This window comes from Bufo bufo, chromosome 5, assembly GCF_905171765.1.
Source record: "Bufo bufo chromosome 5, aBufBuf1.1, whole genome shotgun sequence".
NCBI classification, from domain to species: domain Eukaryota; kingdom Metazoa; phylum Chordata; class Amphibia; order Anura; family Bufonidae; genus Bufo; species Bufo bufo.
The window spans coordinates 494,988,412-495,003,441 of NC_053393.1; positions in this window are offsets into that span (position 1 = coordinate 494,988,412).

A 15,030-nucleotide genomic window follows, 5' to 3' on the forward strand; every position below is an offset into this window, starting at 1 on the left:
CCATGAAGGAGAGTGATGGGGTGCTGCACCAGATGACCTGGCCTCCACAGTCACCGGACCTGAACCCAATCGGGATGGTTTGGGGTGAGCTGGACCGCAGAGTGAAGGCAAAAGGGCCAACAAGTGCTAAGCATCTCTGGGAACTCCTTCAAGACTGTTGGAAGACCATTTCAGGGGACTACCTCTTGAAGCTCATCAAGAGAATGCCAAGAGTGTGCAAAGCAGTAATCAAAGCAAAAGGTGGCTACTTTGAAGAACCTAGAATATAACATATTTTCAGTTGTTTCACACTTGTTTGTTATGTATATAATTCCACATGTGTTAATTCATAGTTTTGATGCCTTCATAGTCATGAAAATAAAGAAAACTCTTTGAATGAGAAGGTGTGTCCAAACTTTTGGTCTGTACTGTATATTAGTGTTGATTGCGCACCAAAGTGCTTTTGTGCTCTGGCCGAACACATCGGTATGCTCGTGTGCTCTACCGAGCACAATGGAAGTCAATAAGAGAACCCCAGACACCCCCTACTCGGAAGAGAAGAGGATGTCTTAACATAATATTCAATAACCTTTCTATACAGTTTTGTCATGTAAAAACTTATTTGAATAAACATAGGCATATGGGAAAGACATGCAAATGAGCAGAATCTGCCTTGTTTTTCAGCTGAAAAACCATTTGCATGGAAAATTCACGATCTACACTACTCATTAACAGCGCCATCTATTGGTTTCATAGTTTTGTCATAAGACTATGAAACCAATAGATGGCGCTGTTAATGAGTCATGAACATCACCATCTATTGGTTTCATAGTCTTATGACAAGATTATTAGTCTTGTCATAAGACTATGAAACCAAAAGATGGTGCTGTTCATCTTGTTGGGGCGCTAGTAAGTGGGGAACCCTGCTCAACAGAGTCCACACACTGTGTAGCACTCAGCCTATAATAGCCTGCGCTAACACTGAGGTGTATATCGGATTGCTGCTATCATCCACACATCTTCTAGCACTTTGTCTGAGGTAATATAAGCTTGCTAGGGTGTATCTGAGTACTATTGCCCTGCTTGTAATGACTCATGAACAGTGCCATCTATTGGTTTCATAGTCTTATGGCAAGACTATGAATCCAATAGATGGCGCTGTTCATGAGTAGTATGTTTTTCAGCTGAAAAACGAGGCAGATGTCTTTCTCATATGCCCATGTTCATGCAAATGAGTTTTTACATGACAAAGCTGTATAGAAAGGTTATTGAATATTATGTTAGGACAATCAGAAAACTTTTTGTCACCCTAATGATATTGATCTAGGTGCGCAGGTCCACCCAAGCCATCCAACAGATGTGAAGCAACTTTGAGGCTTACTGGGTCTCAGTCAGATGAGAGCTGGTTTGGAATGTCTCATAGTGCACAAGGCTGTCATTGTAGGGTATGCTGACTGTTATCTGTCTCATGGATAGATTGTTGGCTTCCACATACCTGGCTTTTGGCATATAGCCTTTGTGCGGTTGTCTATTGTATGTCATAGATAATAGGAGTTCAAGATGCACCCAGCCATTCTTTTAATGCTGTTTCCAAATCATTTTGAAGGGGTTTCCATCAATTTCTAACCTTTTTTTGTGAACCAGACACCCTCTCTTCTTCAGAGCAGGGGGTGCCTGGTTTGATGCTTGGGTCTCCTATTGACTTTCATTGTATTAAATTGTACTCGAGCACCCACAGTATTTGACCGAGCACTGCAATGTGCCAAGCATAGCGATGCTCTAGCCAAACAGCAGTTCGGCCAAGCATGCTCGCTTAACACTAATATATATACATATATATACAGTTGCAAGAAAAAGTATGTGAACCCTTTGGAATTATATGGATTTCTGCACAAATTGGTCATAAAATGTGATCTGATCGTCATCTAAGTCACAGCTGCTTAAACTAATAACACACAAAGAATTAAATGTTACCATGTTTTTATTGAACACACCATGTAAACATTCACAGTGCAGGTGGAAAAAGTATGTGAACCCCTAGACTAATGACATCTCCAAGAGCTAATTGGAGTGAGGTGTCAGCCAACTGGAATCCAATCAATGAGATGAGATTAGAGGTGTTGGTTACAGCTGCCCTGTCCTATAAAAAACACACACCAGTTCTGGGTTTGATTTTCACAAGAAGCATTGCTTGATGTGAATGATGCCCCACACAAAAGAGCTCTCATAAGACCTACAATTAAGAATTGTTGACTTGCATAAAGCTGGAAAGGGTTATAAAAGTATCTCCAAAAGCCTTGCTGTTCATCAGTCCACGGTAAGACAAATTGTCTATAAGTGGAGAAAGTTCAGCACTGCTGTTACTCTCCCTAGGAGTGGCCGTCCTGTAAAGGTGACTGCAAGAGCACAGCGCAGACTGCTCAATGAGGTGAAGAAGAATCCTAGAGTGTCAGATAAAGACTTACAAAAGTCTCTGGCATATGCTAACATCCCTGTTAGCGAATCTACGATACGTAAAACACTAAACAAGAATGGATTTCATGGGAGGATACCACAGAAGAAGCCACTGCTGTCCAAAAAAAACATTGCTGCACATTTACAGCTTGCATAAGAGCACCTGGATGTTCCACAGCAGTACTGGCAAAATATTCTGTGGACAGATGAAACCAAAGTTGAGTTGTTTGGAAGAAACACACAACACTATGTGTGGAGAAAAAGAGGCACAGCATACCAACATCAAAACCTCATCCCAACTGTGAAGTATGGTGGTGGGGGCATCATGGTTTGGGGCTACTTTGCTTTGTCAGGGCCTGGACTGATTGCTATCATCAAAGGAAAAATGAATTCACGATCCAAAAGCATAGAAGTAAATCAACAACAGAGTGACTTAAACAGAAGAAAATACGCCTTCTGGAGTGGCCCAGTCAGAGTCCTGACCTCAACCCCATTGAGATGCTGTGGCATGACCTCAAGAAAGCGATTCACACCAGACATCCCAGGAATATTGCTGAACTGAAACAGTTCTGTAAAGAAGAATGGTCAAAAATTACTCCTGACCGTTGTGCACGTCTGATCTGCAACTACAGGAAACGTTTGGTTGAAGTTATTGCTGCCAAAGGAGGTTCAACCAGTTATTAAATCCAAGGGTTCACATACCTTTTCTACCTGCACTGTGAATGTTTACATGGTGTGTTCAATAAAAACATGGTAAGATTTAATTCTTTGTGTGTTATTAGTTTAAGCAGACTGTGATTGTCTATTGTTGTGACTTAGATGAAGATCAGATCACATTTTATGACCAATTTGTGCAGAAATCCATATCATTCCAAAGGGTTCACATACTTTTTCTTGCAACTGTATATATATATATATATATATATATATATATAGTTCAGGTGGACAGTCTTCAGGTGTGCCAGATTTATTACAGTGGCTGATGCTGGATAATAAATCTAGCTCACCTATTGTTGTGGTCTGTGAATGTGGGAACCACTATCAACCATTCGTTTTTTATTTTGGACTAATCCGAAGTGCATTATCCTGTTGGTCCCCTGATATTCCCCCTTAAACCCCTACAGTCTCTAGGGATCTGGACTTTGCTGCAGGGAAGCCACCAGGCTACTACCTCCTGGAGTAGCCCCGATGTGGTTGACAGCTGACCCACAGAGGGATCAAACAAAGCTAGTAATAAATAACAGGTCAAGGTCAGGGCAGGCAGAGGATATAAGAATCTGTTAAAAACTCCAGAGGTCAGGATAGGCAGTGCAGGGTCAGTATAGTGATCAGGCAGAAGTCAGCTGAGGCAAGAGAGGCTGGGAAGGCAGAATTACTGTAGGTACATGGGCAGACAAGCACTTTTGCAGGATCTAGCATGCTAGTAAACCTATTGATCAGGCAGAGAATGAGGCAAACAGCATAACATATATAGCACAAGCTGATTACCACATTAAAAACATCCTAGCAGCTGAACACAGAACCAAAGGGGGGTTTAACCCTTGAAATACGGCAGAATGAGGTGAGGTTCAATAAAGAATAGTCCCAGTAGACACACAGGACATCTGCACGCCGGCCTGTTGCTGGAGTGCAGGAACTGTGACAGACATAATGTGAGCAGAGCGCCCCCTGTTCCCACCTTAAGTAGCAGAGCAGCAGCAGTCGAAGTAACACCTATACTCTCTAGTCTAAATTTCCACCAATTTGTTGGCTTAGTTTACTCCCAAAAAAATACGCCAAAATTTTGGCATGTTTCTTAGCCCCTTACAGTTTTTCATGAAGCCACACCTTTTGAGCCACACCTTCTCGTTCGGCAAGTTTCGAAAAGTGTTAGAGTCCTAAAACATGTCCACCATTTTGATTAGAAAATCTTCCGCACTATGGATTGTATATACGCATTTTGAATATATTGGTGAAAAGAAACTATAGAATTCAGCTTGCAAAATGCCGTATTCCCTACTGAAAAGGTTAGTAGATGGTATTCTTCTGGAGCTAAATATAACACGCAGTCCACATCGGCTTCTTTTAATGGGTGAAAAAAAGGAGATAAAATATCCTTGTGTTTAGTAGACAGCATCAGGTCCTGGGAAGAGCAGCACATTGTGTGCAGATCAAGCCGGGCTGTTTTTTCCATTGATGATTTAGTGGAAACAAATCACCATTATATATTCTGTATTTCATTACATTTGTACATTAGCAACAAGTTACAATGGGCTATTGATTTTGAAAAAAAAATTCAATGGTTCCTAATTAAGTCTTTGGTTCCTGTAACATAACATGAAAAAAAGAGACCTAAAAAGCTGGAATAGCTGTGTCCATTACTGCACTATATTGTGTTCTCTGCATTGTGTGTCCACAGTGCGTGCTCAATAGCACAGCTTGCTTCCCCACTCCATTGTTAAAAATGGAGGTTGTTTGAGGGCCAGGTACACATACTATTAGCTGGACTACGCTGTCTTATTCACTTTTTTTCCCATGATAGTGTGATGACAAACTTTTTCCCTTTACGTGTTTTATAATATAATATAGCTATTATATGTTATGTAGTGATGACATATTCAGCAGGGCCATACATTCAGGGAAAATAAGTGTTCATACAGGAAACATTCTACAATGCCAAAAAAGACAAAAATCTAACAAAGCCATGGGTAACACAAGAGGAAGGCTAGTTTAGTAATTAATTTAGTAATTCTGCTGTATGAGTTGGTTTCACCGACTTTGGAAGCAGAAATATAAAGGAACATTTTAGAGAAGATAAAGGGGTTGTCTCACTTTAGCAAATGACATTTATCATGTAGAGAAAGTTAATACAAGGCACTTATTAATGTATTGTGATTGTCCATATTGCCTCCATTGCTGGCTTCATTCATTTTTCCATCACATTATTCACTGCTTGTTTCCATGGTTATGAATAGGAATGAGAAAATCGACTTCGGATGAAATATCCGAAGTCGATTCGTATAAAACTTAATTTCAATACTGTATGGAGCGAGCGCTCCATACAGTATAAGAATGTATTGGCTCCGATGAGCCAAAGTAATTACTACGCGAAGTCTCGCGAGACTTCACATAATAACTTCAGAAATTGTTTAAGTGAGACAACCCCTTAAAGGGTCAGGAAAATCTTATATTAAAGGGAATCGGTTGACTCCTATAAGCCCATCGAACTTGCATCTTACCACAATTTGCTTTAAAAGGTTCTGAGTTGCACATCTCAATCATTAGCAAACCTTCTCCTTGCCTGTACTCTGTCCCACCTCTGGTATATTCATAATCAGCAGCTGCTGGGATGGTGGAAAACAGAACAGATGGGCGGCCTCAGTACTACTTATTTGCATAACAGGACTGCTCAGTTCATGCACATCATTAGGAGGACTCATCAGGACTTTAGGGTGGAGGAAAATGATTAAAAGGGTTTTCTAGGATTTACATATTGATGGCTGATCCTCAGGATAGATCATCAATATCAGATTGGCGGTGGTCCTGGGAGTCGATCATATGTACGAAGAGGTTGCAGCGCTCCGTGAGTACTTTGGCCTCCTTCTAGGCCACGTGACATCACACTTATCGGTCACGTGTATTGTTCATCGTGAATATTCTAATCACAAATTTTTATTACGAATATCAGCACTTCGAGAATTCGCGAAGATGTATAATATAGTGCTATATATTCGTAATCGCGAATATTCTAGAATTTTTTTCATCAGTAACCTCCCTTCTTGCCTGTGGGCCAATGAGAAAGCTGCAATATCTTTGTCAGAGCTTAGCAACATCCCTAGCAACCAATCTATATAAGAACCTCCCCAGCAGCCATTTTCTGCCGTTGTTTTGCAGTTCTGAGAGAGAGAGCAGTGACATTGCTGGGCTCTGTGCTTTCATCTGGATCCTATTCCTTATTAGTGATGAGCGGCAGGGGCTATATTCGAATTTGCGATATTTCACAAATATTTAGGCGAATATTCATCAGATATTCGCTAATTCGAGATTATTTTCTTGATTGCGAAATACAGACGTGGGTCACCTTTGTTACATTTTCCAAGCTGTTAGAAGTTTCCTGAGACTGGAGAAAAAATGGTTGGCACGGCAGAACATTAAAAATAGCTTTATATGCAGTTAGAGTGCTCCAATATATTTGCGATTGCGCTAATCGGCACTAATGATGCAAATATTTTGGCGCAATACGTGAACCTTCACATTTTAGCAGGTCTGCATGTATGTATGGACAGCAGAACCTATGACACTACCTAACACCCTGAAAATTCTTGAAGTGCCGATATTTACGATTAATATTCGCGATTCAAATATTCGCGCCCAACACTATTCCTTATCCAATTACATTAGATAGATAGTTAGATAGCTCATATATATAATCCAGATAGCTAGTGGGAGATAGTTAATGTAGGTTAGATAGTGATATAGTGTAGCTGATAGGTTCCAGTGCAGGGTGTTAGGTAGTGTGATTGGAATTACTGTTTCTCTGCTGTCCATACATACATGCTACAGACATAGTGCTGTGATGTCACAACAATACTTAGTGCACCAATCAGTAATATCTACTCAGACCTGATAAAATGTGAAGTTAAATGTATTGCGCAAAAAATATGCGTATCATTAGTGCCGAATGAATATTCAGAATCTGGGCTATCCCAGGTATACAGCAGTGGTATTAGCCGGGGGTGTTAAAATGTGGTGACAGATTCTCTTTATCCAATTTATGAAAACCAGTCCGTAGCTGCCATAGACATTAGATGGATTCTCGGGGACTAAGACATTTGTAGCTTATCCTTAGGATAGGCTATCCATATTTCATTTGTAGGAGCTTTACTGTCACGGATGGTGTACAGGAAACAAGACAATACCATATAAACAATGTCTCTCTGGATCCACAACTAAGGAACAAAGGGAGACCCCTGCAATAGAGCTGCCGCTCTCCCTCACTGCTCAGCCTATGCGAACACCCCAAAGGTGGATGGCCGCATATCCACGTTCCTCGGCTATCTATTACCTGAAGACCCTACAATAGTGAAGGGACACGACCACCGGCTCCCTACACTGACACGGAGGGAGTCAGGGTCACCTGGATCCAGAAAAGACAAAAACATAAATACATAAACAGCACTTATCTGCAGACGACTGAGGACTGAGGACTGGGGACTGGGAACTGGGAACTGGGAACTGGGAACAGCATGCACACACACTCCAGGAAGTTGTATCAGCCGCACACTACTGCATTATGGGGAGGAACTTAAAGGGTAGCGATCAGTCTGACTGCATGACAGCTGAGATAGACTAACGAGATGAGAAACTAAACCAAAACAAAGAAATTCAAGGAGGAGGATCTGAGAAGCTCCTGTGAGCGCTTCTCAGCTGTCTGGCTGTGACAGTACCCCTCCCTCTAGAAGTGGACTCCGGACACTCAGGGCCCACCTTCTCAGGATGGGACCTATGGAAAGCCCTGATGAGACGAGAGGCCTTAATGTCCGTCACTGGGACCCACATCCTTTCCTCAGGACCATAACCCTCCCAATGAACGAGGTACTGGAGGGAACCGCGGACAAGACGAGAATACACAATCCTAGAGACCTGAAATTCAAGATTTCCATCAACCATAATCGGAGGAGGAGGCAAAGGCGAGGGTACAATAGGTTGAACATAAGGTTTCAATAAGGACTTATGAAAAACATTATGGATCTTCCAAGTCTGAGGAAGATCAAGACGGTAGGCAACAGGATTGATGACAGACAGGATCTTGTAAGGCCCAATAAACCTAGGACCCAACTTCCAGGAGGGAACCTTCAATTTGATATTCTTGGTAGACAACCACACCAGATCACCAACATTCAGGTCCGGACCAGGCACACGTCTCTTATCCGCCACACGCTTATATCTCTCACTCATGCTCTTTAGATTATCCTGAATCTTTTGCCAAATAGATGACAAAGACGAGGAGAATCTGTCCTCATCAGGCAAACCAGAAGAGCCCTCTCCCGAGAAAGTCCCAAACTGCGGATGGAACCCATATGCACCAAAAAATGGTGACTTATCAGAGGACTCCTGACGACAGTTATTTAAAGCAAACTCAGCAAGGGACAAAAAAGAACACCAATCCTCCTGATTCTCCGCCACAAAACAGCGCAGATATGTCTCCAGATTCTGATTGACGCGCTCTGTCTGGCCATTCGACTGCGGATGGAAAGCAGAAGAGAATGACAACCGAACCCCCAAGCGAGAACAGAAAGCCTTCCAGAATCTGGAAACAAACTGCGTGCCCTTATCAGAGACTATGTCGGAAGGAATCCCATGCAATTTGACAATGTGGTCAATAAATGCCTGCGCCAGCGTCTTAGCATTGGGCAAACCAGGGAAAGGGATAAAATGCACCATTTTGCTAAAACGGTCCACCACCACCAGAATCACAGACTTCCCCGAGGAACGAGGCAAGTCCGTTATGAAGTCCATGGACAGATGTGTCCAAGGACGGGAAGGAATGGGCAAAGGAAGGAGAGGACCTGATGGCCGTGAATGAGGGACCTTGGCACGAGCGCAAGTCTCACAAGCTGCCACAAAACCCTCAACCGACTTACGAAGCGCAGGCCACCAGAATCTCCGAGCGATGAGATCCAGTGTGGCTCTTGCCTCTGGGTGCCCAGCAAGGACCGTGTCGTGGTGTTCTTTAAAAATCTTGTGTCTCAAAGCGAGAGGCACAAACAACCTCCCAGGAGGACAAAGATCAGGAGCTTCTGACTGGGCTGCCTGCACCTCTGCCTCCAATTCAGGAAAAAGAGCAGAGACCACCACACCTTCAGCCAAAATGGGACCCGGGTCTTCAAAATTCCCACCTCCTGGAAAACAACGTGACAGGGCATCTGCCTTCACATTCTTAACTCCAGGGCGGAACGTAACAACAAAATTAAACCTTGAAAAGAACAAAGACCATCTGGCCTGTCTCGGGTTCAGACGCTTGGCTGACTCCAAATAGGCCAGATTTTTATGGTCAGTAAACACGGTAATAGGGTGTCTGGCTCCCTCTAGCCAATGGCGCCATTCTTCAAAAGCCAACTTGATGGCCAACAATTCCCTATCTCCCACATCATAATTTCTCTCTGCGGAGGAGAGTTTCTTTGAGAAAAAGGCACACGGTTGCCATTTGGCAGGAGAGGAACCCTGAGACAAGACCGCACCCACCCCTACCTCAGAAGCATCAACCTCAACTATGAAGGGTAACGAAATATCAGGTTGTACTAGGATGGGAGCGGAAGCAAAACTCTCCTTGATATTAGAAAAGGCCTTACGCGCCTCTACCGACCAGGAAGAAAAATCTACCCCCTTTCTGGTCATATCAGTGAGTGGTTTAACAACAGAGGAATAATTCAAAATAAATTTCCTGTAATAATTGGCAAAGCCCAAAAAACGCATCAGCGCCTTCTGGTTCTCAGGAAGCTCCCACTCAAGCACAGCGTGGACCTTCTCGGGGTCCATGCGAAAACCAGAAGCGGAGACAAGAAACCCCAGAAATTGGATTTCTGGAACCGCAAACACACATTTTTCCAGTTTCGCATATAATTTATTCTCCCGCAGAAAGAGCAAGACCTGACGTAAGTGTTCCTTATGAGTCTTGAAATCAGGAGAAAAAATCAAAATGTCATCCAAATACACTAATACAAATTTTCCCATTAAATGATAAAAAATGCTGTTGACGAAATGCTGAAAAACGGCTGGGGCATTCATCAAACCAAAAGGCATAACCAAATTCTCAAAATGGCCCTCAGGGGTATTGAAAGCCGTCTTCCATTCGTCTCCTTCTCTGACCCTAACCAGGTTGTATGCCCCTCTTAGGTCTAATTTGGAAAAGACTTTAGCCCCAACAACCTGGTTAAACAGGTCCGGGATCAGAGGAAGCGGATAAGGATCACGAATAGTGATACTGTTCAGCTCCCTGAAATCCAGACAAGGTCTTAAAAACCATCTTTTTTCTTAACAAAGAAAAAACCAGCGGCAACAGGTGACTTCGAGGGTCGTATGTGTCCTTTTCTCAAACTCTCAGAGATATAAGCCCGCGTAGCGACCCTCTCAGGTTGGGAGAGATTGTATAAACGAGATTTAGGCAGCTTGGCGCCTGGGATGAGATTAATAGGGCAATCATACTCCCTGTGCGGAGGCAAACCCTAAACTCCACTCTCAGAGAAGACATCCAAAAATTCAGAGAGGAAAGGTGGTACAGTCTTAGTAGAAACCTCAGAAACAGATGTTATGAGGCAATTCTCTCTGCAAAAGTTACTCCAACCATTTATTTGCCTCGCTTGCCAATCAATGGTGGGGTTATGTTTAGTGAGCCAGGGTAGCCCCAACACTAGAGGAGTAGGCAAACCGCTAAGGACGAAACATGACACATCGTCAACATGAGCATCACTCACAATTAAACGGATATTGTGAACTATGCCCTTTAATGATTTCTGAGAAAGTGGAGCGGAATCAATAGCAAAAACAGGAATATCCCTTCCCAAATTGCATACCTGGAAACCATGAGTTATTGCAAATTGATTATCAATGAGGTTGACAGCTGCTCCACTATCCACAAAAATCTCACAAAAAATGCTCTTGCTCTCTAGCGCCACCCTAGCAGGCAGGACAAAACGGGAACTACAAGCAAACGGAAAACCTTCAATTTCCGCCTCAACCCTGCCAATAGTAACAGACGGAACATTTTTAAAAGATTTTTTCCTTTTTTTCTCTTTATTACTCCCAGAAAACTGCCTGAATCTCCTTGAGGGACAAACATTTGCCAAATGATTTATACCTCCACAACAAAAACAAACCCTCCCATGCGGGCTGAATCTTCTATTGTCAGAGGCAATCAACCCCAGCTGCATGGGCTCCTGCTCAGAAGGGGCTGACAGCGACTGAGGTTCCTGCGCACAGAATGAGACCACTGCACTGTTCCGAGACTGAGTAGGACAAGAAGGAGAGATCTCTCGTCTCTCTCTAAGACGCCTGTCAATACGAACGGCCTGAGACATAGAAGAGTCCAAGGAGATAGGCCTCTCATGAAAGGAAAATGCATCTTTCAATCCCTCTGAAAGACCATGGCAAAATTGACTTCGGAGTGCAGCATCATTCCAACCAGTATCAGCTGCCCATCTCCGAAATTCGGAGCAGTATATCTCTGCGGATTGTTTACCCTGGCATAACAGACGTAGTCTAGACTCAGCCAGAGCAATACGATCCGGATCATCATATATCTGACCCAGGGCTAAAAAGAATTCATCCACTGAGCGGAGGGGCCGTACCCCCTCCGGTAGCGAAAAGGCCCAAGACTGAGCGTTACCCCTGAGCAGCGATACAATGATCCCCACCCTCCGTTCTTCATCACCAGAAGAATGGGGAAGAAGGCGAAAATGGAGTTTGCAAGCCTCTTTAAAACGCACAAAATTCTCACTACCCCCAGAGAACGTATCCGGGAGCGAGATCTTGGGCTCAGCACAAACTCCATGAACGCAAGCTGAACCGGTCACTTGAAACTGAGAAAAAATCCTACGGAGATCAGCTACCTCCAATGAAAGACCCTGGAGGCGTTCAGCCAAAAGTGAAACCGGATCCATGCTTGAGACGGTTTTGGCGGCTGATAATGTCACGGATGGTGTACGGGAAACAAGACAATACCATATATGCGATCCACCAGTGCATTAACAGTATCCATATCTACACAAAGCAAGGAAAATAATGACGGTAGGGGCGGTTGATAATGTCCCGGCAAGTGGGGATAAGAGGAACACCAAGTAAACAAAGAGCAACAGGTAAACAGATTAGGCCCCAAAGCTAGGGAGGAGGGAATGGTAACTTGCTATCAATCCCTAAACCTCTCCCTGACTGCTGACAGTATGAGCAAGTCCTGATGGTGAGCGAACTCATACGCTGGAACCTAAGCCCTGCTGACACTGTAGAAAACCCCTAACTTAGGGAGCGGGGAATAAGACAGTCGGTACCTTCCACCATGAAGGGACCAGCGTCTCCCTGAGACCTAGAAGAAACACACGTACAAAGAAGAAAACAGAAGGACTTAGCTTGAGACAAGCGGGGAGTAGAGGATTCACAAACAACCAGTATAGAACTCCAGAAGGAAAATATCAACTGCAAAGTCATGTCACGGATGGTGTACAGGAAACAAGACAATACCATATAAACAATGTCTCTCTGGATCCACAACTAAGGAACAAAGGGAGACCCCTGCAATAGAGCTGCCGCTCTCCCTCACTGCTCAGCCTATGCGAACACCCCAAAGGTGGATGGCCGCATATCCACGTTCCTCAGCTATCTATTACCTGAAGACCCTACAATAGTGAAGGGACACGACCACCGGCTCCCTACACGGACACGGAGGGAGTCAGGGTCACCTGGATCCAGAAAAGACAAAAACATAAATACATAAACAGCACTTATCTGCAGACGACTGAGGACTGAGGACTGGGGACTGGGAACTGGGAACTGGGAACAGCATGCACACACACTCCAGGAAGTTGTATCAGCCGCACACTACTGCATTATGGGGAGGAACTTAAAGGGTAGCGATCAGTCTGACTGCATTACAGCTGAGATAGACTAACGAGATGAGAAACTAAACCAAAACAAAGAAATTCAAGGAGGAGGATCTGAGAAGCTCCTGTGAGCGCTTCTCAGCTGTCTGGCTGTGACATTTACCTCTGGACTCCCATTAATGATAGCAGTGTCCTCCTAATTGTTTACATAGTCATAGAGGCCTGTTCATCTGAGTGGCTGTGCCAGGTACTGCAGTTCATACCATTCAAATCAATCCTGGAGATTGGACCTTGACACTGATGACTTGTGCTAAAGTTTGGCCATCAATGTTTCCATTACCATAAGCTGTTGCGTGTAATGCTCAATTACAATGTTGATTTTCTTGTGCTTCCTGGGAGCAAATCGATTTAACTTGAAATAGTGTGAAAAACAAAAGAAAATCGTACTTACCTCCTACATATGCTCACGATAGGCCGAGCACTGGCATCTTGATTGAAGATCTCGCCGAAATCCCGTGCGCGGTGACATATGAGATCACCACGCCAGCCAGCGTGACAACGTCATTTTCAAGCAAGATCTTCAAGCAAGATGGAGGGGGCCAGCCCGTCGCAAGCAAATGGAGGTGGTAAGTATGTATGAACGGGGTGTCTGAGGGGTACAATGATGGGATAAGCGTTATCGCAGCTCCCTGTCATTACATACGCTACTTACAAAAAAATTAGCTGGCTTTTGATCCATAAAATAGCTGATGCCATTTTGAGAAATTTGTCCGAATCAAGTCACCAAATATTCAGATTTAGACTTGACTTGGATTTTTGGAAAACCCAAGCCAAATTACACTTGTTTAGAATCGATTCTCTCATCTCTAATCTAATATATAAAGCTGAGTGTATGTGTGTGTATGTCCGCTAAAGGAATCCGGACCATCGCATTTACAATCACGAAATTTGGCACACAGGTACATCAGGTGTCCGGGAAGGTTTTAGACCAAGATATTCCCAAAAAAATGCATTAGCCAATAGAAGCCTGGTCACATGACCATTATCAGCCAATAGAAGCTCGCAGATCCTCCAGTCTCCACATACACAATTTTACTCTAGGTTTCCATAACAACCCAGCCATTTTTCTTCACTGCTGTAGGAGAGCTTTAAAGGAAATCTGTTACAAGGATAATCGCTATTGAAGTAAAGCCATGGCCTAATAACACTTAATACCTTATTTCAAGATGTGCCTTTGTTCCAGCAATAGATGTTTTTATCCTCTGAAAATCCAGTTTAATTGGTATGCAAATCAACTTCTGTCAGCTGCAGGCGTGGGAGGGAGGGCAACTTTTTCCCTGCAGCTCACACTCAGACAGTACAGTGCTGCTGTCATAGAGTGAGCTGTTCAAAAGGACACGCCGCCGATCCAGTAAAGGCCAATGTTAAGGGGGCGGATCCCTGTGGAGGTCACTGTCAAGGGGGTGGCATGCTGTGAAAGTCACTGTTAAAGGGGAAGGCTGCTGTAAAGGTCAAAGTTAAGGGGGTGGGCTGCGGTGGAGGTCCAATTTTAAGGTATGGGGGACTGTGGGGGTGGGGGGCTGTGGTGGTCACTTTTTTGGGGGCGCAGTGCTGTAGATGTCACTGTTATAGTGGATAGTGTTGATATCTTTTAACCACAACGATTTTTTTGCAAAAAAATGAAATTTTTCACTTTCAGTTGTAAAATTTTGCAAAAAAAACGACATCCATATATAATTTTTTCTCTAAATTTATTGTTCTACATGTCTTTGATAAAAAAAAATGTTTTGGTAAAAAAAAATGGTTTGGGTAAAAGTTATAGCGTTTACAAACTATGGTACAAAAATGTGAATTTCCGCTTTTTCAAGCAGCTCTGACTTTCTGAGCACCTGTCATGTTTCCTGAGGTTCTACAATGGCCAGACAGTACAAACACCCCACAAATGACCCCATTTCGGAAAGTAGACACCCTAAGGTATTCGCTGATGGGCATAGTGAGTTCATAGAATTTTTTATTTTTTGTCACA